The following is a 26,431-nucleotide window of genomic DNA, read 5'->3' as shown; positions in this document are numbered from 1 at the left end:
ACCGGTACATTGACCATGCATGACTTATGATGTAATCAAAGCACAATTTTATTTTCGTTTCCCATTATCCCTTTAAACCTGATTCCATGTGGGTAGTCTTCCTCTACCACTGAAAAAAAACTCCTGTAGGTCCATGACTTTTTAGTTCAGCCTTGGGTGGTTGACACACAAAGTCACTTGAAATGACAAACACAGTCCTAATTCAATAATTCAAACATCCATTTTTATATAATAATTAAACTTAAGAACGTGCCTTCTTCCCTCCTCCTTGTTCCACATTGCTTTAGGCTGGAAGCTGTGTTGGGAAGGGAGGGAGTGGATGGTGTCTCTATCTGCTTTGTGTATCTTTTACACACACACACACACACACACACACACACACAGTAGGGAAGGAGTCAGAGCACTGCGACAGCTCTCTCCAGAGAAATCTCCTTTCTGATCGATTCTCCCTCTTCACTGCCTCAACCATTTTATATTCTCAAGATGGACAAGATGGTGTCAACAGTTCCATTCTCTTTGTACATTCTGCAGGTGATGAGCTAACTATGTCATTGCACATCTATTGTTCCTTGATGTCTCCCTCTAATTTTTATTTGTAACACCCTACAGGAGATACTATTGTTATGGACTAAATGTTTGTTTTCCCTCCAAAATTCATAGTTTGAAGCCCTAACCTCCAACATAACAGTCTTTGGAGATGAGGCCTTTGAGAGGTAATTGAGGTTCGATGAGGTATAGAAGGCCCTCTCTTCATGGGATTAGTAGCCTTACAAAAAGAAGAAGAAGATTTCTCTCTCCTCTCTCTCTCACTCTTGCTCTCTTCTCCTCTTCCTCTTCCTCATTTTCTTCCTCCTTTTTCTCCTCCTCTCTCACTCTTTCCCTCCCTCTCCCACCCTACTCTGCTATGAGAGGACACAGCAAGATGGTAGCTGTCTGTAAGCTCAGAAGAGAGTTCTCACCAGAACCCAACCCTGCTGGCCCCTGATCTCAGGTTCCAGCCTCCAGAACTGGGAGAAAATACATTCCTGTTGTTGAAGCCCCTAGTCTATGATATGTTGTTATGGCACCCCAAGCTGACTATTGCAATTACTAATCAGAGCACTCACTGAAATCGTCTTACAGACCACTTTCTCTAGTTTCTGTGCCAGGCACACAGTAGGAGCTCAAAAATATTTATAAATTGGGGCGCCTGGGTGGCGCAGTCGTTAAGCGTCTGCCTTCGGCTCAGGGCGTGATCCCAGCGTTCTGGGATCAAGCCCCACATCAGGTTCCTCCGCTAGGAGCCTGCTTCTTCCTCTCACACTCCCCCTGCTTGTGTTCCCTCTCTCGCTGGCTGTCTCTCTATGTCAAATTAATAAATGAAATCTTTAAAAAAATATTTATAAATGAATGAGTGACAGTCTAGAAGAATGACAGAATCACTCGCGCCAGATGTCCAAGCCTACTGTGTCATGTCACATCCCATTCTGTGTGTGTGTGATTTTCTTGGTTTTTTAAATTCGCAAGTAATACAGGAACACATTCTTGTGTGTGTGTGTACATGTGTTAAACAACATACAAGTAGGTAGAGGAGAAAGTAGACATTGCCCTTGACCAGTCTTCTCCCCAGCCCATCGCACTTCCCCACTAAGACAGCGCGCGTGCGCAGTTGGCATGCCTGTCTCTTACAGACCTGTCTTTGTATCTACCTGCCTGGAGACCCTTATGACATAGTATCGTGCCATGCACGTGGTGCTGCAACTTGCATTTTCTTGTGTGTCCAGCAGGGCTCTCTGTGCCAGCACATTCCTCATCCTTTTAAGTGGTGCATCATGTTGCATAGTAGAGACATCCCTATGGAAGGTTATTTCAGGTGTTTCTAAATCTTTCCTCATACAATGTTGCAAAATCCATCCTCTGACCTGCCTCTTTGGGCGCGTGTGCAGATGCTTACGTGGGTTAGATGACTCATGCACTGAAAGTATGGATTGCCTCTGCCACATTGCTGTCCCCCAGGGGCAGAGTTGACACCTGCGCCACCCAAAATTATCCCCACTCCCTCAAAACGGGGTATTTTAAGTCTTCCCAAGTTTTTATCAATCTGATGATTAGAAAAAACATCTCACTGTTAACTTTTTAATGCAAATTGCCTATTCTTATTCTGTGTCCATTTTTCTATGGGGTTGTTTGCCTTTTCATTGTTATTTTGTGGTTATTAACCATTTGTCTGTTACATGGGTTACAAACACTCTTTTCTAGGCTGTCATTTGTCCTTTAATTTTGTTCATGGTCTTTTTTTTTTTTTGACAAAATCTTTTATTTTTATGTAGTCAGTTATAACAAATGTCTCCTTTCTGGCTTTCTTTGCTATTTCCAAGATAAATAAAATATTCACTTGTATTTTCTTCAAATATTTTGAAGGTTTTTGTTGTTGTTGTTTGAGATTTTATTTTGTTTAGCTCTTTATTCCATCCAGAATGGATTTTTATATATGACAGGAAAGGGGGGAGCTAATTTTTTCCTAAATATGGTCCCAATATCATTCATTGAATAATCTAGCCATTCTCCCCATATTGGCAATGCCACATTCCATTGCTCGCTATGTTACTACCCAGGGATGTGCATATGCGTGTATGACTGATACTCCACTCTAACTTTTCCCAAATATCTCCTTTCCTAAACGTCTTCAGTTCCTTCACTAGCATCAGGAGTGGGCTTTGGGGGAGGAGCTGTTTCTCATGTATACACATACATCGATGATTCTGTTCACTTCCTTGATGGAAAACAGAATACAAATGCTTGAGACCATTAGGAAGAGGCTCCTGCCCCAGACCAGGTTCGCCCTGTCAGCACACCAAATGGGTATTTCAGCAAATACCAAATTCTTACACATTAGGGAACATGCAAGCTTCAGAAGCAGCTATCCTATCCCAGACCACGGCCACACTCCGTCCCCAGAGCAGATTAGGTTATGTGCCACTGTTGTTGACCTGGAGTGGACCCGGCCTAGATGCCTACTTAGGATCTGGATGGTTGATACCGATCTAGAACACCTCTGAAAGATGGGAATGACCATCCATGGCAGTGGGGTTCCATTTCTGGCTGTAAAAAGTGCACAGACGGGTCTTAGAGGGATGTGTTCTGGGATCATCTCTTTCTAGCTTGTTTCCTAGGGATCTCCTGGATATCCAAGATGCCAATCCCAAACTCCCCTGCTACCAAGCTGAGCAACAAAATATATTATTATAAGCATTCTTATAACTTAGATGATGTTTCATTGTCTCAAATTAGAGGTGACCTGAAAAGAAATTTGCATGCTAGGCAATGATTTCCAGAAAGCCCTCAGATCAACTGTCCTAAAAACTAAACATGTTATCTCTGAGAAACATTCCACATTTTAACCGATTCATAAATAACAACCCAGTACAAGTTACTTCATTTCGTTACCTTGGCACTCACATAGCGTTTGTCTTGGATAGGGTCCTGACAGTAGCGTTGCCCAAAGCCAGGCATGCCCTGGTGTTCTGCCAAGATTTTATTTGGCTGTGGCAAGAGTCTGGTTATACCAGTCTTCAACATTCTTAGCTATGGGCATTACTTCAGCATGTTCAAATGAGGTAGGCTTTGGGGGCCCAGTTTGTCCACCCATTTATGCCCTGGAATGGGCTCAAGGCAACTCCAGAACAGAGTCCTGGTCTTGCTGGTGGCCAGTGATAGGAGGGCTCCGTTTTCCCAAGGGATGCCAACCTCCCCCCCATACTCAACTGTCAGTGAGGACATGTGGCTAGGTACTCAGAGGACAGCAGAAAGAGCTGCCCGTTAGGTCCCGCTGGGAAGTACAGTGGGAATGCCCCGTCACTATTTTTTTAAAAGCCCTGCTGAGAAAAAACACTAACCAGAGAGGATTACTTGCAAGGATAAGCAGTGCATCCACGCTTCCGGATTTTCTAACACCACTCCCAGGATTCCTCCAGAGCAACCACAACACAGATACCTGGAGTCCATCACACTGGCCCCAGCAGGATTGCTTCTGCTGACCTGTTCTTGGTGTGATGCCATCAGCATATTTTTAATGTAATTACAAGACCTGGTCCCATGAAAGGACCATTATATTTGGGGTAACAAGGCTGCTGAAGACATTGTTCATTACATCACACGGGTGTTTTCGTTATTAAGTATCCTCAGGGGTAATTCCGTCTGAATCTAATACTCAGAATAGTGTTTCTCCCAAGCAACTGGTTCACTCATATGTGGCATGATTTTCTAGAGGGTGCTGTGAGGGACATGAGGGCAAGAGGCGGTTCACTGGTGTTCCAGGAAAAGGGGGCTCCAGAGTTTAAAAAAAAAAAAAAAAAGTACAAATCTCTAAGCCAAAACGAGTCTTTTTTCTTTACCACAGAACTTCTTTGAGTCCCTAATATGCTAATGTGCATTATATAATGTTACAAAGCGTAACATTCCCTCGGTGACTGGAGATGATCGTAATAACAGGCCACAGTCTTCGGGTCGGGCTCTGACCACAGAAGCCAATATAGATGTTTATATGCCAAAATTACCTTCCCTTGCCCACTCTGAGACTTCTGACTCACACTGCCCAGTGCCCCTTGAGCCCGTTTGGCGGTTCTGAAGTGTGACACGATGACTCTTGGGTCTTCTCTCTTGCTCGTTCTCCCTTCACCCGTCCCCACACCTGACTCCATCCCAACACAGGCACCCACGCTCTGGAGAAACGTCTGGGTCTTCAGACATTCCACTGCTGACCCGTGGGGTGGCTGTTCCTCTGCATTCTCCCAGACTGGCTTGATTCCCATGTCACAGGCTGTCTGCTCCTGCCTCCAGTCTCTTCTGCTCCAGCTTATCAGGATCTCTCTGTTTCTTTCTTTTCTCTTGTGTCACCTGGTTATTTCTGGCAGATTTGGCAAGACTTTGAGGGGAAATGCTGACACTTTATAGACATCACTAGGTAGTTAAGATTCTGCTCTCCTGTGCAATAGACTCATCAGAGGGCATAGTTTCCTCTTGGAATACTTCTTCAAAAGTCTGTGGTCATGGTTGCTGGAGCTCCAAGGCTGCCACTTTGCAAAGAGGTTGTTTGTTCCTCTCTCTGCAATCATCCACTACCCACCCCCTTTCTGATTCAAGACTAAGGGAATGCCTTAAGATTCTAGAAAACTACATTCTGATGATGGCAGACTATTCCTTATCAATTCCCCTCTCCCTTAGCAATAGAAGCATCAGTTTTTAGCTAGCATCTGGCCACCTAGAATAAATAATACATTTCCTAGCCACCTTTGCAACTAGAAGTGAACATGTGACTAAGTTCTAGCCAGTGAGATATAAGTAAAACTGACATTTGTAACTTTTAGGAAATCTTTAAACGCTTGCCTTTCTTAATCTATCTCTACTTTTTGGTGGTTGGAATGTGAATGTAATGGCTGGAGCTCTTGTAGCCATCTTAAACCTTAAGGTGACACACCAAGGAAAACAGAGCAGCAAAATGCAAGGAGCCTAGGTCCCTGATAATTGTGGAACCACCATACAGCCCTATACTCCCTAACTCTGGACCCTTTTATGTGAGTGACAAATAAATAGTCATCTAGTTTAAGCCTCAGTTATTTTGGGTTTTTCCCCATCTTACAGTCTTGCTTTGTCCTAATTAAAACACTGGGTAAGTGGAGTTTTACTGGAAAAGGAAAGAGCCTGGAAGTCATAGCCAAAGGCTGAAAGGACTCTCAAGAAGGAACTTTCCAGTTTTCAAAAACAAAGAGAGCATGTGAACAGTGAGAGGTAAAGCCACTTCGTCCATGAGGTAACTGACCAGAGTCGTGCTGGGGGCCTCTGTCACTTCAAGCACAGTTCCCAAATCAGCGCCATCAATATCTCCGGGAATTTATTAGAAATGCAGAATCTCAGGCCCACCCCAGACCTATTAAATCCGAATCTTCCTTTTTGAGAAGTTTTCCAGGTGATTCATCTGCACACAGAAACGTGCCTTAGGGGGCCTTTGATATCACATAGAGACAAAAACAAGGCCACAGTTCCTTTCCATCACAAGGAACTGAAATTGGATAGAAATTGCTTTAGAAAAGATGATCACCCCCTCCCACTGGAAAAACTCCTACTACTCAAGGTTATAGCAGAGAAACTGGCTGGCCACCCCAGGGTGTGCACAAGGGGAAAGAAAAAAGATTTAATGAATGAAATTGGAGCACTTAGTCTGTAAATGCTAGGATAAAACCTAAATTCTCAGACTTCTTACCAGGGATAACCAACATCAACAAAAGAAAGTTAAACTGGTCTAGAAAAGAGAATTCTAGAATGCAGAAACTATATCAGAGGGATAGAAACCTCCTAGTCCTAGAGAATACACAGAATCTGCAGAAGATACTTCCTGCTGAGGATGAGTCAAAGTTACAAAGCACACGGCGAGATGCGAATGTTAAAAGTGAGAAAAATCAATCCAAAGGGATTCCTGAACAGAGAGTATTATGAAAGGAATTTAAAATAAGTTTGCCTAAACATTCTAAAGCTAGAAGAAGAATGTAATCTATACAACAAGCACAGAACAGTGTGAGAAAAGAAGAGCTGGTTGGAAAAAGAATTGAAATGAAGTTCTAAAAATGAAAAACATAATCATTCAAATTAAAAAAAAAAAAACAATTTCTAGGGACTGGTTAAATCATCCATTGACACAGCTGTGGAGAAAACCAGTGAGTTGAAACACAGATCTGAGAAAATCATCCAGAATATAACACAAACATAATAAGGACATTTTTAACATATGAAAAAGAAAAAATATATGGAAAATTGAGAAACATGGAGAATGTGTTTTAATATTCTGTATCTGGGGCACCTGGGTGGCTCAGTCAGTTAGGTGCCTGCCTTCGGCTGGGGTCATGATCCCAGGGTCATGATCCCAGGGTCCTGGGATCGGGCCCCACATCAGGCTCCATGCTTAGCGGGGAGCCTGTTTCTCCTTCTCCCTCTGCCTGCTGCTCTCCCTGCTTGTGCATTCTCTCTCCCTCTGTCAAATGAATAAATAAAATCTTTAAAAAAAATTTTTTTTTAAACCCCAACCATACTAGGCTTAGGAAAACTTTATTCTAGCTGGGTCCCTAGCCCAACACTTATTTTGGTGAGCTGGGCTGGACCAAGTATAAGCCCAGTATAGACAGGCTTAATGCCTAGATTAGTACAAAACAGTCCAGTGGCCTTCCTGTGTCCTTCTTACATGGCTTCTCTTGCCATAGCTGCTACATATAAAACAGTGAAAGAAAATACACCAGTAAACATCCTTGGTTGTGTCCTGCCCTTGGGTGAAGAGGAAGGAAGAACAGTGTTTAAATTTATCTTTTAGCAAAGGTGGCATCACTTTTGGATTCGAGCAAGGGTTGATTGATTCCAAACCCATGTTCTTTCCACTGTACCACACAACTTCTTTTTTTAAAAAAACCAACACTATCCTACAGTAGTTATTCAAATAAATAAGTGAGGCCTGTAAGGTTAAGTGGCACAGACGTTTATAAAGCTAGGGAATCGCTCTGAGGGTCTCTGCCACCCGAGCCAGGAGCTCCCTGGTACTGCAGGAAGAGCAAGTATCCTAAGTCACATGATGATGGAGGGAACTCTACAGGATGTGACGGACAAGGATGACTTCATGATATGTCCTATTAAGGTCTCACTAGGGTGATGGGAAGAAGGAGACTGCTCATAGGCGTCTTCCAAATTCACTGTCCACATTTTCCTGACTGTGTCCTTCCTGGTAAAGGCATCCCTGCCCACGGGGTGGTGGCAACTTCTTTTCGCTCTTTACGGGGCTTGTTTCCTCCTGCTCCCGGACATGGCAGAGACACGGAATCAGGGTATTTTGACCCCACTACTTGCCTCCATTTGTCCCCCAAGGACATTTGAACTCACCCTCAGTAAAGATGCCTTTCAGGTTTTGTCCCTCTTCTCCCTCTGTCTCTCTACATTCTCTTTGTATCACAGACACCGGAGAAAATCTCCTACGGCAGGAACAGTGACTGATTGTTCCATATGAGAAAAAAGAAACTGATTAATGAACTCACTCTTCCTGTAATATGTACACAGAGCTGACTTGATCCAGGTAGGAATCATTTCAATAAAATGAAAATGGAATAAATTAGAAACGTGTTAACGGTGGCAGGTATAGAAAAATGATTACAGGATGAGAAAACTTGTCCTAGAGCAAAACTTGTCCTAGCGCTTAGCTCTATGGTACATTTTTCACGTGGAAGCGTCAGGTTCACCTCTGGGTCTCCTTAGACCACTTCTCTGTGAATCTGATTACATCTGTGAACCCACTCCCCAGGAAAAAAGCACAGACAACAATGCAATCACATTCTTCATTCAATGTCTGTAAATTCACCGGCCCCATGGATTCCAGTTCAGGAACCCCAGTCTAGGTTAAGGGCATGACAGGGACACCTGCCTGAAACCCTTTCCAGGCGAGGCGAGAGCAGAAAAGGGGGAGAGAGGAAGGATTTCCTGTAGCTAGAAGGGAGCCACACTAGAACACCCTTAAGATGGGGCCAGGCTGAAATATGGCCCCGCGTGCCTTTAAGCCTTTACCAAACGTTGAGAATTCAAAATTTATAAATTCTTCCAGGGGTTTCTTTTTGTACTTCTCTCCCTTCCTCTACCTTTTTTAAATTAAAGGCCCATTTTAATATAGTTCCCTAAAACCCAGTTCCCTAAAACAAAGAGAATTTTGCTTTGATTTAGTTCATAGCAAGAGCATTCCCGCTGGCTTTGAGCTGGGGAATGAGGTGAGACGAGAAGGATGAGGCTGGGGGCAGGGCGATACACCCTCCACCAAAGCACTCTACTCTCTGCCCTTCCTGAGCTCATGATCCCCTCATGCAGAGGAACGAGGAACGACTTTGACATCAGACAGACAAGGATTTCAATGTCTCTTTGTCACTGTGTCACTTGTGGCTTATATAGCTTGGGCCAGGCATTCTATCCAAGCCCCATCGTCAGTGCCTGGCACATTGCAGATCCCACATAAGCAAGGGCTCCTTGCGAGAACTTAGACTTTAGAGGTCTGTCTTAGCCCATCTGGGCCGCTGTAACAAAAGTACTGCAGGCTATGTGATTTAAAAACAAACATCGATTTCTCACAATTCTGAAGGCTAGAATTCCAATGCGAAGGCTTCAGTAGATTCAGTGTCGGTGAGAGCTCCCTTCCTCCTTCACAGATGGCTGTCTTCCTAATCACCTCTCAAGGGCCCCACCTCCTAGAACCATTATAGTGGGGACGCTTTTGGGGGGAGAGGGAGGCACAAAACATTCAGTCCATAGCAGAGTACCATGCGCAGGAAGGCCTCAGAGTCCCAGGGCAATAAGGAGGCAGAATGCCTACTGTGGGGTCCTCCATGATGTGCTCTGAGATTTGTTCAGGAGGTTAGAGCCAGAGTAGAAATCTTGACGTGCTCACAAAGACTCAGAAGGCAGCAGCACAGCCTAGAACCATTCTCTGAGGAGAGATTAGAGGCTGAAATGGAGGCTACACTCTTGTGGAAATTGATGAAAGGAAAAATTCTTAAATAACAGTGAAAGATGACCAAAGATATGGCATAGTGTTTGGGGAGGGTGTAGGGGCAGGCATGGACGCTGTGACTGGCATTTACCACAGAACAATTTCTGAGTCCCATCTCCACTGTCAGGAGTCAAACCAACTCCTGCCTGGGGGTACTAGTTGCCCCTTTCCCACCTGCCCAAGTCTTGACTGACCATCCAGGAGCAGTGTTGGCGGGGTCTACATACCCAGCAATGACAACAACTGCCACCCAAGGTGAAAAGAGACCAGCCCAGACTTTTCCCCAGATGAGATTACTTCCAGAAAGGAAATCTGCCAAGAGACGAGAGCTACCGAGAATGGGGAGGGGGCATGGCATATTGGGGCCATGTGGGAAAAGCTGATTTCTGGCACTGCCCACACCCCAAAATAGCAGAGAAATCAAATGCACCAGGAAGAGGCATCTTCCTTCATAGCTACCATGCCCAGGCATTTATTTGGAGAGAGCATATCTGTGTCCTCTGGAACCCTAAGGCACTGTACTAATCTGCACCGGTCTCCCTCTGAGGACCCACAGAAGACAAGGCTAGCCCCAGGCCCACCCTCCCTCCTTTGGGCACCCTTCTCTCCACACATCAAATCAGCCTGAGCGTCCAATCCAAAACAAAAGGAAAGAACACGCAAGCCAGGATTCCCAGAGCCTCTCCACACTGATCCCCAGCCACCCCCAGCCCTCTTCCCAGGCTGGCCCTCTCCTTGGCAGAGCTCAAGGCAGGCTTATTTCCCCCAAGGTTGTCACAGACCAATTTTCTAAACTGCATGAAAACAGAAAACAAACAGAAAACCAAATCCACCAAAGCTTGAGTCTCGAGAACAGCTTGGCAGGCAGGAGCAACGTGCTAACAATTTCATGCTGTTTTAAGAGTTTCTAACGAAGCAACATGCACCGACAACCAGATGTGCCCTGATACCAGAAGGGAACATGGGCTTTTAGAGACAGACAAAGATTCATAAAACAGGAAAACACTCATCAGGAAATGTAGCTTCCAAGCATGCTGGACCTGGGGTGGCTGGTGGGGAGGCTGTCTGCCCTGCAAACTCATTCACACAAGCATTCATCCAGTCCTGCCAAAGAATTGTGGTCAGCGCCTTCTTTGCGCCGGTGGCCATGCGGGGTCCCTGGGATCCCGAGTGAGTGCTCACAGCCTGTGCAGAAAAAAGGCAAGGAAACAATATAATTACAGCATAATATGCTATGCCTGAAATGGAGGACAAAAGCCTAGGAAAAGAGGTCCAATTCAGTCTGGGTGGGAATCGGGGCACTTCTTAGAGAAGATTTTGATTCAATGTATTTCAATATAATCTGTGGAGCCCTTATACACTGAGGATGCAGGAGAGGAAAAAAGTCAGATACAGTTTCTGTTTTCATGGTGCTTACCCTCCAATGGGGAAGGCAATGGTCCTCCAAAAAGTGAACAGAAGCACATTGACTGTGCTTGAGGCAGGTGACCTTAGAGTATTTATTTGGCACCCACTGCATACAGGGTGTCAGTGCCGACATAGCACGGATGCATACGGGCCACAAGCCACGCAGCCGTTGCAGGAAGCTGGCCTGGCCTCTTGTTTACGGGTCTGAGGCTTGTGAATGGAACCTTAGTTTCCCAGGAGAATGAGGTCATCCCTGAGTCTCTGTCACCAGGGCCCCACCAACTCTGAGAGGACCACAGAGCCTACCACCAGCCAGGGCCCTGGGCTCCGATCTGCCCCACAGGACCAGCCCCTTGGAGTGTGGTGGGGGCTGACCCGGGGACAGACAGACGTCTGTCATGCGACTTTCAATATCTACCCCATTAGCTAATCTTACCACCTGCCTGCTTGCAGTACACAACAATTAATATTTTTGTTACTGAGGGGCACCTGGGTGGTCAGTCAGTTAAGGTTCTGCCTTCGGCTCAGGTCACTATCCCAGGGTCCTGGGATCCAGCCCCACGTTGGGCTCCTTGCACGGCGGGGAGTCTGCTTCTCCCCCTGCTTCCCACTTGTGCTCTGTCTCAAATAAACGAATGAAATTTTTTTTTAATATTTTTGTTACTGAAATTATTGTGGAATAACCGTTATATTGCATTTGGGGCTTAAACTTGCTCATCAGATAAATGTAAACATGTAAGTTATAACATGATTTTTGTAATATTCCATTTTGACATTTCTTCTTTGTAAAAAAAAAAGAAGAAGAAAAGAAAAGAAAATCTTCCTTTTTCTCAAAAAGTTGCTGCTGGCGCTGGCTTCCCCTGGCCTGAGAGGTCACTCCAGGTCAGAAGTCCTGCGCCTCAGGCAGTCCTCACTCCCTGGCAAAGTCCATTAGCTCAGGCTTAACGCCACCCTAAAGCCAGTGGCCGTCTTTATTAGGGCTGTGTGTCACCTGGTAACTTGTTTATTGCAGCAGCTCTGGGGTGGGGAGGGGAGGGTGGGCGTGAAGGTCACAAGTAGGTGGGAATTGCACACCTCAGGCCGGAGCCTCCCCTTGGTCATTATTCTCCCAGAATGACCTCTGGGGGGGTAGGGGGTACCCAGCCCTCCTTGAGCTAACACATGACAAGCCAGCACAAAAGAACTGCAAACAGGCCCCTAATTAATGGGTTTGCTTAGAGCTGTTTCCCTGTTTAGGGACTTCATCCCAATAATTGCAGGCTCCATAATCATTAATCAGTCACTACTACTTTTCTGGGTGCCGATCACAAGCCCAGCTCTGTTCCAACAACCATGAGGAGAGAAGAGTAAAGAACAAAAACTCGGGCCTGTGCCAGCTGCTTCATTTGCGTGAGCTCTCAGAGCCTCACGAGGAGCCCAGAGAGGCGTATTTAGCCCTCTTTTCAGATGAGAAGACGGAGTCGCAAAGAAATCAACTGGCTCAAGGTTATCAGCTCGTAAGCAACAGAGTCGGGATCTGAACTTGGGTCTGGCTGACTCCAAAGCCTGGGCTCTGGGAGGAGGTAACAGATGAACTGTTCAGAACCAGACCAGGGCAGAAGAACTCATAGTTGGGTGGAGCCAGGCACGCTCTCTGGACCCTAAGAGCCCAAAGAAGGGGAGGGACACAGGGCCGGGGTCCTGGGAGAAGGCCTTCCAAAGGAGTGGCATCAGAGGCTGGGCCCAAAGGCTGTTTATAATAAGTTATGCTCAGACACTTTCTCCAACCACTAAGTCCAGGGTTGGAAAGGACTGTGGAATCTGTGCTTCAGTCGGGGCCAATAAATGATTAGTCAAATGTCCAAGGAGGCCATGTACACACACACACACACACACACACACTCACACATGTACACACATGCAGAGCCGTCTCAGCACCTCCAAACAGTGCCCAGAACGGGCATGAGGAAAGAGGACTTCAGTGGGCAGCCAGATATTGGCATCAGGCACTGGTGGGGATTAGGACAAGGGCCAAGCCGAGAGGAGATGGGGAGCCAGTGAGTCCTGTGATCACCCTGGACCTGGAAGGTTGGCAGCTCCCGAATGTCTCAATTTAGATCTTGTCCCAGAACATGAGAAGTGCCAGCCAGGGGCAGAAGAAAGGGGCCAGGAGATGAGGAAGAGCAGGGGCTAACCAGGAGTTGGACCCTTTCTCTTTTATCAATCATCCCAGCCATGCCCCCACTTCTGAGCTCTCCCTACCTGACCCCTGAAACACACACTAGCCAGGTGTTCAGACCCCCTTGGCTCCATGGGAAGAAATGCACTCCACAATCCCACTCGCATTCACCCACAAGTCTCTCCTGGGCCCTGGCTCTTTGCACACTCAACCAGCCAGAAAGTCAGAGCCCTCCAGCCAAACCCGGGTCTGTCAAAGATGGACAAATGAGAGCCAGCTGGGATCTGACCAGCAAGGCCTGTACCAGCCCATTCCCTTGAACTTGCCATGTGTGCCAGCCCCAGAGGAATCCCATGGGACAAACCATTCTTCCCTACAGCTGAGATAAGAATGTGAGCCTGGCCCCAGTGGTCATCCAAGCCCATCTTCCATGGCTCCCAGGACCTGACACACTGTCCAACAGTCCACAACACCTAGGACTTTGCCAACAGGCTGTTTCTGAATTAGATCCAGAGTGAGCTGCGGGCCCACGGGAGCAGGCCAACTCTTTTTCCAGTGGCCAGGCCTCTCAGTCTCCAAGGAAAGTACACTCTGGTCCTAAAAAACAGGCCTGTAGCTAGTAGCCAGGCTCTGGCCAAGATTTGATAAGCCAAACCCCAAATAGTCAGCAAGAACCCAGGCCCAGCTCCACCTACCAGTCAGTACAGTTGATCTGGAAACCAACTTCTTGCTCAGATGCCCAGCCCTCAACAAAATCGGAACTAGGACCAATCCTATGTGAGGAGGGGCCCCCGCAAGTGTGAGTTGAGGAGACCTGTCCTATTATGAAGCAGCTCCGTCCTCCTTCCCTCCCTTCCCTTGGCTTCTCTCCCAATCTTCCACAGAACTTCTGGCTGTTCTGTCCTCAACTAAGTGGCCAGGGAAGAAAAAAAACCATTTATCATCTTAATTTGCCACTAGCTACTGAGGTTTCTCTGGAGAGCCTTCCCCGTGCCACATCTCGGGTGCCTATGGGAGAAGATGTGCTGGAAAGCCCAGCTCTCCACACTGGAGCCCATCAGGAAGGAGACAAAGAACAGCCCAGACTTCCCATGACTTGAATCCCAGAAGAAACACAAAGCCAAGTCTGTGACCTTCATTTATCCTGCGGTTATTTATTATTCTAGGAAGAAGGTGGCGTCAGGAGGGAGATGGAGAGGATTTCCAACAGTAGCTATTGTATGTGAGCAGTCCTACGGGGCATCCCAGCTCTCCAGCCTCAACAATGTCTGCGGAGTCTGACCGGCGGGTAAGCCTCACAAAGGGGCACCCAACCTTCTGGAGCACCCACAGAAAGTGAGCCACGGCCTCAGATCTTGGCCCAGCCTATTCTCCAGCCCGCGGAGCCCTCCTGGGCTTCTCTTGAGGCTAGCTGATCGAGACTCTCTGCTTCAGGCAAGAGACCAGCACCAGCTTAGGTCTGTAGTGGGACAGTCTAGAGGAATGAGCAGAGGACGCCCTTCCTGATCAGCCTGCATCTTGCTGAACGTCCCCAGCTACCTAACCAGTTCTGTCCTTCCATCCCTCCCTGCCTCTCCCCCCCATCTCTATCTCTCATCCTGCACATCTCTCGAATGTGTGTATCCCTTACCAGCAGCCGGCTCTCTCCCACTCTGTGTCCCCCTTTCCCCCCGGCGAGCCCCCACATGCTCCAAAGCCAGCAGGGGATGAGCTGCTCCACAGCTGAGTGGAACAGAAAACTGTACTTTTGACTCGGAATGTGTTTCCGTGGAGCAGCCTCTGCTGAAAGCCAGCCACGGTGGGCTCAGACGTGGAACAGCAGCTTCAGGGACGAGCTGTGGCTGGACTGGGAAACACGCTGCTGCATTCGCCCTGCATATGTCTGAGTTACCTGAGCTCCACACTGTCGCCTCCAGCCCAAAATGCCTTTCCACTCCCGTTCTCTTGGGCTTGGGTAGCCTCACTTGGGCAAGTGACTGGGAGAAGAGGGTAGCTCTGAGGACCTCCCAGGAACCACCTCGACACCAAAAACTGCAGAGAAGCAGTCCAGAGAAGTGAAGTCCAGGAATATTGTCCACAGAACCGGGTCTTCCCCACACATCCCTGCCAGAGCTAGCTTTGGGACATTGAGCAAACCCTGAAGAGCCCAGGAGGGCAGACCTCCCAGGGACAGGGCTCAAACCCACACACATGGACCTCACCTCAAACAGCAAGAACCCTCCAGACCTAGAGGGCATTCATGAGGGCAGGTTTTCCAACACCGAGAATTTAGGGTTGTCGATCAAGTAGGATTGTCAGATGAAATACACAATACCCAATTAAAACTGATTTTCAGGTAAGCAACAAATCATTTCCTAAGAAAGCATAAGTATTTCTAAATAGTGCGTGGGACATACTTATGTTCAAAAATAATTAATTACTTCTCTGCAATTCAAGTTTAGCTGGGCGCCCTGTTTTTATTTGCTAACTCTGACATCCCTACTCAAGAAATACCTAACTCCACAGCCATGGTGGAAGTGGAGAGGGGGTACCATAGGGCAAAGGGGACAAGAAACCACAGTCGGCTCACCTCTTTCTTGTCCCCAAGGGTACTTCTTCACGCTTCAGCTGGGCCCCGGCCGTCCCGAGTTCTCCATCTTGACCTCTTTTGCCACCGTCCCACCTGATTCCTCAGCTGCTCCTAGCCCCTGTGGCCCAGATGTAGACCAATGCTTTTGCCCCTTCATTTGGCTGCACTGAAGTTGAATTTTTCAAAACAAACTTTATTAGAAAAGTAAAGGTAAAAAAGTAAAAGTAAAGCATACAAATATTTGAACTCAAAAAAAAAGTATAGTGGTTGTCATACGTAAGGAGATCAAATATCAAAGCCCTGAGATCAGATAAGTCTAGACATGGTCTGGTTGGTCTTTCCCTTCAACTGTTCTTGGATCCACTGACTTGCAGCAAGGTTTTCAACCTGGCTGCCCCTTCAGTGAAGCTGGCAGAACATTCTAGAACAGGGGCTCTCGTTGGCTGCATATTAGAATCACCTAGGAAGTTTTTTGCAGCCTCTCCCAGACCAATTAAATCAGAATTTCTGAAAATAGGGCTCAAGTATCTGGAGCTTTAAAAGCTCCCCAGGTGATTCTAATATGCAGCCAGGGTTGAGTACCCATGCACATCAGAAATCACCGGAGAACCAATAAAAAACTACTGATGCTTGCATCCCACCCTCAGAAATTCTGATTTAATTGGTACGAGGGGCGGCCTGGGCACTGGGGTTTTTAAAAGCTCCCTAGGTGACTTTAATGTGCAGCAAAGTTTGAGAACCACAGCTCCTCATACTTTAACAGACTTAAGATCTCCCAGGGACCTTGCTAAAATGCAGATGCTGACTCAGTAGGCCTGGGGTGGGACCTGAGATTCCGCACGTCTAACAGGTCCCAGGGGACACCACCGCTGCTGGTCCCCAGGCCGTACTTTGATTAGCAAAGTCCTAGATGGATGATCACCAAGCCTGGATGTACCCTGGAATCATCCGGGGCCCCCTGACAACTACCTCGGCCTGGGTCCCGTCCCCGAGATTCTGATGTAATTGCTATGAGCTGGGACCCGGACCCTGGGATTGTAAAAGCCTCGCAGGTGATTCTGATGTACAGCCAAGGTTGAGAACCTTGGATGTGGACCAACATCGCGATGTCATTTTACAAGTGGCCCTGTGACCCCCAGAGGGGAATACCATTCTCCACAAGCTGTTCTGACTCCCCTCTGTTCCCTGCCCTTGCTGGCAGAAGATCCTTTCTTCCCTTGCCTCAGAAGGCCATGCCCTCTAGTAAAAATTCCCTCTCTCCCACTTTGGCCTGAAGAAAGCCTCGCATTCCCAGCTCCGTGGCAAAAGAGAAAAGATGGACACAGGGCCTTGAAACCAATGACCGGCCAGAACCCACCCACCCGCCTTGCTCTGTCACCAATCCTTCCCTTAGCTTGGGGGGGTCTTCTATAACGAACGATGGCTCTGCCGGGAGAACCACGGCCACCAGCCGAAGAGCCCACTTCAGCCTTCCAGTAACAGGCGAAGAAGAGAAGCTCTGCTTTGACCGGACGCAATCAATCATAGGTGCTGAGCAGTTTTCATTACGTGGTAGTTCCCAAGCCAGGTTAACACACTGCCTCTTCCCCTGTCCTGCCTCATCCCTTTGAAGTGAAGCTGTGGTGACTTGTGGGACTGCAAGTGGCCACAACGTGGACTTGAGAAAATTATGACTCTCTTTTTGGTGTGACTTCCATGAAATTATTCATGAATCATTTCTGTTTTCCTAAGGGGCTGACCGTAAATATCACCTGTAATGCATCTTCATTAGGAGTCTTCGTCCTCTGACAGGGTCTCTGTCTTCTGCTGGGAGCTGGATGTTGCCGGGAGGAATGAGAGTCCGTGGCTTGGGGATCCGGCACTTGTGTAAAATATGAACTCTAGTGTGTAGAATTTGCAGGTCGCCGAAGTGTCACAGTCTACTGAAATGGGTCTGGAATCAATAAGATCCACATCAAACTCAATTGTGTTTAATTTTCATTGCTACCTAGAGGAAAGCCTCGCATAGCCCTACACGAGTGAAATTAAACATGAAAGCCCGTCTGAAGTGTAGAAGCGATACTTAAAATGACCTGTAAATAGGGTAAAACATGGCAGCCCAGCCCATCACAACATTACCGTTCATTTTTCTTTCCATAGTGGAGGTGACGGCCGCCATAAGAAAATCAGAAGAGACACGAGCACGTTGCAGATCTGAAGGAGAACAAAGTGTTTTCAGTTACACACCAGCAGGACTTCCCTCTTTGCACACCCCGGGAGTCTCTTCCAAGTGGAAAATCACACTCTGTCCTTTAGCGGAGAGCAAAGGAGGAAGGCAAGTAAAACAAGGCCCTCCTGAAGTTGGCCAGCTCCCGGCCCCATGCTGCCCCAGCCAAGTTCCTTGGCCAGTGAGATAATGCAAGTGTCAGCTCTCCCAGTTGACATGGGTGGGGGGGCAGACACCCACACTGGGCACTTCCAGCTGACACTGACCTTTCAGTCATGGAGACATTCCCCAGACCGACACTAATCGGGGGCACATCTGGCGTTTGGACTGCGTCCAGATGGGGGTTGTGTTAGTCGAGTCAGCATGATAACCCGCTGTGGAGGCAGGGGAGGGGAGAGTGTAGCCCTGCTGAGAGCAATCAACATCGTTGGCTGTGTATGTAAGACATGGTCATGCTGCGGGGCCCAGTGAGTCATAGAATAGAGACCACCTCATCCCTGTCCGCCCACATTCCCAACCCCCACCAACAGGGGAGAAAACTGGAAAGACCCCAGAGCCAAAGCAACTTCCCCAGACTCCCACCACTGGTCAGGAGCAGTCTAAAACGCCAGGGTCCTGACTCCCACTATCATACACTTCCCATATTTCTACACTCTCTCAAAAGTGTAGTGCAGCACACATTATCTCAAGATAATATGCAGGCCAAGGTGATGAAAAGAATCCAGCTGTTATTCCTCTAACTTCCTGTGACTTGCAAATGTCTAGGACAATTTTTCAAGGCAGTGACAAATCCCCTTGGTCTCCATCCCCTGTGCCACCCCAATTCTTCCACTGTAGCTTCTTTTGGGGACTTAGAAGGACAGTCTGCCCTTCCCGACTGGCTCCTGGACTTTTACTAGAAAGGAACACAACACCCTATCTGTCATCCCCAGGACAAGGGACTGCAATGGTGAATAAGACCTCATGGTATTGAAGGTTCAATCCTACAGGTCAGGAATGACCAAAGATATTGGCCAGCTCTCAGCATCTGCCTTACAAAGCCTGACACCTGTTGTAGCCATGAACAGTATTGCTAAAGAGGTAATTACGCAAACCAAAGCCAGGATAAAAGGGATTATGTCTCCACCCACCCACACAGAAGGCCCTCTCCAGCTGTCAGAAGGAAGTTCTTTCCATGGCCTCTGGAGTACAGTCTCCACTCATGGGCACCACGTTTCAAGTCTACCCCAATGATCCTTTTCTATATAAACCTCCAGGCACAGGAGGAATCAGGAAATCAGGAATCTCTCACCCACCTGCCCAAATCACAAAGAGATTAACAGGACTTTCCAGTATAAAAACTGTAGAGATCTGTTTATTCTTCTCCCCTTATTTGTTATGAATGCCTAAAGACAGGGAAATAACTCCGGTGAAAAATAAGACTCGTATCAATGATCAGCTAGCTTCCCAAAGTAAATTTCAGCTCACCCAGTAACCAATCAGCTTGCAGAACCCCCAGCACTGTTCTCCTTCTTCTACAGCCAGCCTCCATACCACCATCCAGTCAGCTTTGTCCTCTTCTGGAATAATCAGAAAAGAAAATTTTCTTCACTCCAATTGAAGATATGTCATACCCCCCCCCAACCTGAAGATCACCTCCCCACTCTCAGACCCCTCATTTCTATTGTCCTGAGAAATAGGCTTTATCCACGGGTCATTGAGACAGAAAAATGACCCTCCTCCCCCTTTATGGGACAGCTTCTAAGTTTCTCCCTCCTCGGGAGGGTTTTGTAAGACTGTGCAAGCTCTCCACATCTCTGAGAAGGAGCTCACAGACACCGTCACTCTACCTAAGCCAGCGGGGGTCTCTGCCCGTGCCAGCCCTTTTCTCCTCGCCAAAGATTTGGTACAAAGCCATTTCATGTTCCATGCCAAACCAGTAATTCACAACACTCATCAAAATCTGCCTCCGTCAACTGACTCAGCATTCCTGCTTTGCAAGCACAGCCGAGCTCCCTAACACCCTGACATCCTAGACTTCGGCTTCACTATTTACATCGCATGAGAGCTTTGGGCTTAGAGAGCCCAGTTCCCTTTGGATAAAGTATGCAGATGATTCATCCTCTCATCCTGAGCCTTGATATCCATGCCAAAAAACTTCTGAGATGGGGCTCAGAGAGGACAGAATGGGGGAGTCCTGTTACTATGGAAACCAGTGTGCCAGTTTCCAAAGGAGAAAGACTAGCTGTTCTTGCGGCACTGCTTTGCCAGGCTGTTCTGTAGAAACTGAGGAAGCTTCTGGCCTGGAGTGGCTGTGGCCAAAGCCTGGGATCACCGTGAAGCTTCAGGCCACACTGACACTTGTCTGTCCTTTCCATCCCACCTCCTCTCCCCCTGAGAGAGCCGACCCACCACAGACATCCTGTCTGGCCTCCTGGGCAGTTTCTTCAGCACAGCTCCCCAGCCAAGTGAAAAGTCCACTCTATGTCTGTAGACAAAAAGGGTTTTGACTCAATTCTGTGTTTCAGGGAGTGAGTTAAATTCCGTTAATGGGGGCGGGGGGAGGAGTGAGAGGGATGACAAATAACAACTTGTCTGAACTTTTTACATTTCTCCTCCGTGCCTCAGTAAGGTTCACAACAAAGTCATTAATGATAGGGAGGGAGACCTCCCAGCTGGACTGTCCCACAGCCCCTCAGACAAGCTGACGGGACGTGGAGACTGAGTCGCATGCTAGGAGGGGCAAGGAGTGGGGGTTGCAGGGAAAGGGTGTCAAGGTCCCAGAGAAAGGATATCCGGGAGGGAGACTGATGGAAGGGTCATGAGATGCCCAACATGCAAGGGAGGTGGACAGAAAGAGACAGTCTCCATCAGTATAACAAGCATGATAAACTCCAAAAATGGAGGCTTCAACTGTTGGAAGGTCCTAGGGGCCAAGATAATAAAACTAAAAAAAAAAAAAAAGACTTTAAGAGCTCACTATGCGGGGTACCTGGTTGGCTCAGTCAGTTAACTGTCTGCCTTTGGCTCAGTCATGATCCCAAGACCCTGGGATAGAGCCCCTCTTCAGGCTCCCTACTCAGCAGGGAGTCTGCTTCTCCCTCTCCCTCTGCACCCCCCGCCCCGCTTGTGCACTCTCTCTCTCTCTCAAATAAATAAAAAAAAAAAGAGAGATCACTATGCACCAGGCACCCTATGTTACATATAATATTACATTTATTACTTTGTATAATTTTCATATCAACCCTATGAGAATGAAACCATCACATGCCCATTTTACAGAGGTCAAAAATGAGACTTAGAGAAGCTAACTAAGGTTACAGAGCTAGTAAGTGAAGGGACTAAGATTCAAACCAAGGCCCAACTGGCCAGAGTGCGAACTCTTGACCACTACACTAGAGCAAGAGGTCCTAGAAATGACAACCATGTCTATTAACCAATTAGAGACTAGTGTATGAATGGTGCTAGAAGGACTTTTAAGACCCCAGAAGACAGTTGTTGGCTTCATTCTGACCATCCCCTCCACACAGCACCATTTTCAGGCAAGGTATATAATGACACTTGTCATAAGTGTTCATAATATTCTATGGCCAGAGAGCCCAGTGTATACCACTGCCTTGCCAGCACTCCTTCCAACAAAAATACAGCAGAACATGGTAGGCTGAGCTGAGGCTCCAGAACAGAAGCCCTTGATGTTCCATCTGTCAAGCAGAAAACCAATCCTTGATTTCTCCACCTTCTAGAGGTCTCCGGGGAGACTGTAGGCCCTTGAGACACTCAATACAAAGCCAGAGGGAATGAAGAGGCTCCACCCACCTCATTCTCGCTCTACCTTCTCATATTCTGCCCTCCCCACATTACCCACTAGAACTAGGTTAAAGGCCTGAGGAGTCAGTCAAGGGACAGGACTGGAGCAGGGGGTCAGATTCTCTCTTTCAGTTGATTGTTCTCTGATGACTCTTGGCCTGGCCTAGTCAAGTGGAATCCATCTCTCAGAGGGCCATGGGTGCGGAGAGGTACGCCTTAGAAGTGTATCTAGGTTGTTTAAAACCTTGGTACGAAAAGAAAGGCACGAGAAGCTAAACCAAAGAAGGAGACACAGTTGCACAAAATTAGGGGACCTAAAGAGCCCCCTAGGTACCAGAAGGACCAACATAGTAAGAATTTTAAGAGGTGATAAAGGTAACTTACTGTCAAAGGAGGCAGATACGGCTAAAGAAACAAGTGAAATTAATTCCTTTCTCAAGCCATCATAAAGGTGAATGGCTACCAGATGGTCAGACCAAAATACCTGTCCACAAGCTGCTAGAGAAAAAAAAATAAACGCAAGAAGAAATCAGATCCTCCACGGAGCAGGTGAGCCGGAAATTAAAATATCTGTACGCTGACCACAATGCAAGACCACACACGGTCACAAAGAGGCTGTGAGAGAGACAGTGTTCGTGTGAGCAAGCGTCTAGCCTCTGTCTGCCAGCTCATACCCAGAGAGAGAGTCACAAACCTCACAGTGCCAGAGGAAAAATCCTCCAAGAAAACCTAGCCATTCCAAGAGGGGTGAAGATGGGACAGCAGAGGCTGGGCCACTGAAGGCGAAGTAACACACCTCACAGACACAGTGACAGTGTCACTAGACCCAGTACCAACAACTTTTCCTGAGCACTTACTATGTACCAGGCACTGTGTCTCAGGCAGCTTCTGAAATGGCTCTTGCCGATTCCTGCCTCCTGTGTGATCCCTTCCCCTTCAGCGTAGCCTGGACCTGTGGGACCTGCTTCCAACGAATAGCATACAGCAAAAGTGATGGGACATCACTTATCCCAAAAAAATCTCCCTGAGTGGGTGCTTCAGACTCTACTCTGTCAGTGACTTCATCCCCGTCCTCTCCTTCAATCATCCTCTCTGTGTCCTTTGTGCTACATTCTTTCTAGAAGATAGACACACACACACACACACACACACACACACACCCCAAAGGCTCCAGAAGTTGGGGGGGGGGAGCTCAGCCTCCTCCTGCCATTGTTCAGCTTCTTCCCAATCAATCTCCTGCCAACCACAAATTAGCATTACACAGGCATTTACAGTGCAGCCCCCAGGGACAGATAGAAGCCGCTAATCCTTAAGAAGGGGCACTGATACAATAGCAGGAGGCCGAAAGCCTCACCCCCATCCATGGGGTGCTCCTTTGCAGCCCTTCCAGCTCTTTTGTGAGCTGTCCAAGTCAACCACAGATGGCGAAGTTATGGGGGCCTCGAACAAACAGGAGACAGTTGGGAGTCTGGGGAGCACCGTGCTTCGCGAACGGCTGCGTGACACACATTCCTGAGACTCCATCCCCAGCAGAAGACTACCCCGGAATGGATTCCCTCGCAGAGCCCCCAGGTTGGACTTCGTGGATGCACTCTTCCATTTTCCATTTTTACTGCTTAATATTAATGAATGGCTCCAGGTGGCACCAACCCAGAGCAGGAAACGGGGGGGGGGGGGGGGCAGCAGTGGTTAGACCCACTCTGCCCTCTGGGCAACTTGCATTGAAAAAACCAAAGGACTTTGTTTTCTTTTCTTTTTCTTAAGAGATTGATTGGTCTTACGAAGTATGATTGAACTTCCTGATCCCAAAAGAAGGCAGCCTGGCTGGGTTCCCAGGATCATTTTTATCCCCAAGTGCTGCCTTTTGGGGAGCCCTCCCCCCTGCCCCCGAGGGCCCCATAGCAAATGCAGCCCCTTCCTCCAACAGTCCCAAAGGCTGGCTCTTGCAGCCCTGGGGTCTGACAGCTGGGTCTGGGTTTAAGGAGGGCTTGCAAGAAGGGAAGCCTCTTATCACAAAACATTTCCTGCCTATTCGCTTCTGACCCTGCATACCACAGCCTTCCCTGTCTGGTTGGGGCCACCAATGGTGGCCACAGCAACCTATTCACAAAAGAGCTGCAACGCAGCGTCCCCAGACCTGTCTCTAGTCCAGATTCTTCCCCATCCACACCTGTCTCCCTTCTCTGGGGAGCTCATAGGTTCTTACAGGCCACCCAAAACGGCTCAGGCACTGAAAAAAATGGAAGGAAGTCAGGTGGAACCAGAAAGAAAGAGGACAAAGGCAGATAAGAATTTTTAGTTCAAATAGAAAAGGTGACTCACAGCTGGAGTTCTTCCTACCTCCGCTAGGACTGCTGCCTGCCTCCCACAAGGAGAGAAACAGAGACAGAGACAGAGGCAGACACCCGCGAGGCAGGGTTTGCGGGCCCATCTGTGTCGTCCTGGCCCCTATGCTGACTGCGCATGCGTGTGCGTGTGACGTTGACGCCGTCTTTAAGATTGCGGGTTTATATGCTGAAGGATTCGGAGCTGAGGGCCAGTGCGGTCTAGGACTAGCCCAGCCCAGGTGTGCTCAGCAGGGCACTGAGTTCCTGGGTCCCTCTCCCCTCCCAACACCTGGGCCACCTTAGTCCCAGCCCTCCCTATGGCCTTCTCTGCCTCCTGCCCCCCAGCTTGCTGTGTGGTCTGAGCCCTCTGCCATGAGAAGAGGGTGGGAGGGAGGGATGGGCCAGCATGTTTACAGTCAAGCATAACAACCTTTATTTTAAATAAATAGAAGTTTTAGCCAGTTTTCACTTCCCTTTTCTCCCAAAATGTTTTCTCCTTTTCCTCTTCTCCTCCTCCTCCTCCTCCTCCTCCTCCTCCTCCTCCTCCTCCTCCTCCTCATGCCTGAGCCCTTATCTGTGGGGCCACCCAGGGAGGGGCTGTGGGAGTGGGGAGGTGCAGAGGCCAGGCCGACCCTGGTGCTCAGAGTCTTCTCAGGTCATGTGACACACCCCTCTCGAATGCCCACAGAGCCCCTGGGGTTCTTGTGAATTCAGGGATGTGTAGGCCTGAGGAATAGAGACTAAACAGGAAGCCTGGGACCCATCATCAGCATGTGTCCATCTGTTCTCCCTAGTCACAGGGTTGCCCACCCCATCCCCCACTCCACTATGAAATTGCCATCCATCTGTCTTCCACTGTGGCCTGTCATCTCTCCATCTCCCCCATTGGACCCCCATCCATCTGTGCTTCCCACAGGACAACCGTCTCTCAGTATCTCCTTTGGGTTGCCATAAATCTGCTTCCCCCATGAGATGGTCCATCTGTCCATCATCCTATTAGCCTGTCATTCCATCCGATACCCTTGATCATCCCTTTTTGTCCATCTGTCTCCCTTCATTGGATATATTTTTGCCCATCTGTCTCCCTGAATGGAGCTAGCAATGGTGGGTCTCTGAGATATGGGAACCATTGGGATTCTACCCTGATTTTTATTCCAGCAACAATAATAGTAGCAACCATTAATCAAGCGTCTGCTATGTGCCATATATTCCATGTGTATTATCTCCTTTAACCCTCCAACAGCCCTATGAGTATGTGTTTATTTCCCCCATTTTACCAGTAAGGAAGCGGAGGCTCAGAAGAGTTAAATGTCTTGCCCAAGATCACACAGATCCTGGTGCAGACACAGGGTCGAGAAACAGCTCTGCCCATACTGAGTGGGAACAAGGACACGTCCCTTTACTCCTCCACCCCCAGGATATAAGACTCCCCCCTCTCCTGGCCTCTCTGCACATTTAATTTACACTTTGCTGCTGGATGTTTTCAGACTGATGAAGTTTCCTCCCTGCCCTGGTTTTGCACAAAAAAGTGAAGGGAAAAAAGGCAGCCAGATGTGAGAGTGATTCGAAGGTCTTTGGGGGGGGGGGGGTGGAGAGTGATGTTAAATAAACATCCAATGATATTCTTTCTGCAAAATGATCCATTTTCATGGCACCCAGGAGTTCGTCCAGGGGTCTCTGGGTCACTGGGGAAAAGCGTTTCGTGTGTTTTGGCTTCATATTCTTCCATTGGCCACAAAGAGCTAATTCTTCCAATTAATGAAATCAGCACTGCTGATGGAGATGTACTGACAAATTATTTTCAAGACAAATATATTCACACCGATGGTGGGGCTGATAGGCCTGAAGGATTTGGAGGATACAGAGGGAAGGTCCCCCACCAGCCAGAGACACTGAGGTCATTCATGATGTCCGGGATGTTGGCCACCACCTCAAGGGACACCTTTCTGCGCCCGGAGCCATGGAGGCTGGGCTGGATTGTCTGTGTGGAGGGGCTGCCTATCAATGGGCTTCTGTATGGCCCTGGCAGGTTCCCGGCACCCCTCCCCTCTTCCCCAGTGCTCCAGCCAAGTCCCCTCCAGGGCCCGGTCTGAAGGGCCTATTCAGCATTTCGGATTCCCTGATGGGAAGTGAAAAGGAGACAGACAGATGCTTCCGTGGAGCTGAGGAAAAGCTGGAGGCCTGGAGACAGGAAGGGCAGGCTGAAGCCACAAAGGAGGAGCTCAGTGAGAAGAAAGAAGGAGGCTAGAGGTCCTGTGGGATGAGAAAGAAAGAAAGAAGGAAAGGAAGGAGGGGAGGCTGGGGAGGGGAGCCAGAGGTGGGAGGACCAGCTAGGGAGGGGAGGAGGCCGGAAGGAGGCCCCCAGGCAGAGGGAGAGCTCCCTGTTGGGAGACTGAGCAGCGCCAGAAAGCAGTGTGGGATTTTTTAAAGCCACAGA

The 26,431-nt window shown here is 48.2% G+C and overlaps 1 long non-coding RNA gene across 2 annotated transcripts in view; it reads right to left on the bottom strand.

Moving 5' to 3' along the window:
- The window catches only part of LOC113241762 (uncharacterized), a 55,420-nt gene extending 35,052 nt beyond the window's left edge, over positions 1 to 20,368 (bottom strand). Inside the window, exons 1-5 of one of the 2 annotated variants that reach the window (XR_008958307.1) lie at positions 20,273 to 20,368; positions 19,349 to 19,440; positions 17,794 to 17,868; positions 17,427 to 17,608; positions 15,676 to 15,841 (exon numbers count right to left, since the gene is read on the bottom strand). This is a non-coding gene — a long non-coding RNA (uncharacterized LOC113241762). The remainder of the gene's footprint in view (positions 1 to 15,675; positions 15,842 to 17,426; positions 17,609 to 17,793; positions 17,869 to 19,348; positions 19,441 to 20,272) is intronic. The other variant, XR_003311701.4, reaches the window with a different exon arrangement.
- Positions 20,369 to 26,431: the final 6,063 nt, after the last annotated feature.

This window comes from Ursus arctos, unplaced genomic scaffold (assembly GCF_023065955.2).
Source record: "Ursus arctos isolate Adak ecotype North America unplaced genomic scaffold, UrsArc2.0 scaffold_8, whole genome shotgun sequence".
Classification (NCBI taxonomy): domain Eukaryota; kingdom Metazoa; phylum Chordata; class Mammalia; order Carnivora; family Ursidae; genus Ursus; species Ursus arctos.
The sequence above is the reverse complement of the archived record's forward strand: the minus strand, read 5'-3'. Positions and strand labels throughout refer to the sequence as shown.